Source organism: Pyxicephalus adspersus, chromosome 1, assembly GCF_032062135.1.
Source record: "Pyxicephalus adspersus chromosome 1, UCB_Pads_2.0, whole genome shotgun sequence".
NCBI lineage: Eukaryota > Metazoa > Chordata > Amphibia > Anura > Pyxicephalidae > Pyxicephalus > Pyxicephalus adspersus.
In genome coordinates this window covers 23664121-23664724 of record NC_092858.1, presented here as the reverse complement: position 1 = coordinate 23664724, position 604 = coordinate 23664121, and positions in this window count along the sequence as shown.

Genomic DNA, 604 nt, shown 5'->3' with positions numbered 1-604 from the left:
GCTCAGCTCGGCTGTACTACCACCTCATATCTATGGCTGTCCTCATTGGCCGGGTCCTCCTCATGTGTTATCATGGTGTCAAGCTGTACACAGGAGCGCTCAGCTCGGCTGTACTGCCACCTCATATCTATTGCTGTCCTCATTGGCCGGGTCCTCCTCATGTGTTATCATGGTGTCAGGCTGTGTGCAGTGTTTCAGAGTGTTTCAGACCAGAATAATCTGCAGCAGCAAGTCAGGACAATGCCAACCTCAGAGCCCGCTAATGACTGCATGATATCCATTGGGCAACCATTCTCATTCTCATCCATGACCTACTAATGACTTCCTCACTCATAACCTCATCACACGCACAGCTCCAATACTTTTCTAGAGCTGCCCCAATTCCCTAGAATAGTCTTCCTTGTTCTATTCGTCTTGCTCCTACTTTCAGCTCATTTAAAAGAGCACTCAAAACCCATTTTATCAAACTTGCCTACCCGTCTTTATCTGTTTTTTTAAACCATCACTACTTCCCACCACTACATATCCCCCTCCTTTTGTGTGATACTTCCCCCACCGTCTAGATTGTAAGCTCTTCGGGGCAGGGTCTTCTCCTAATGTGTGA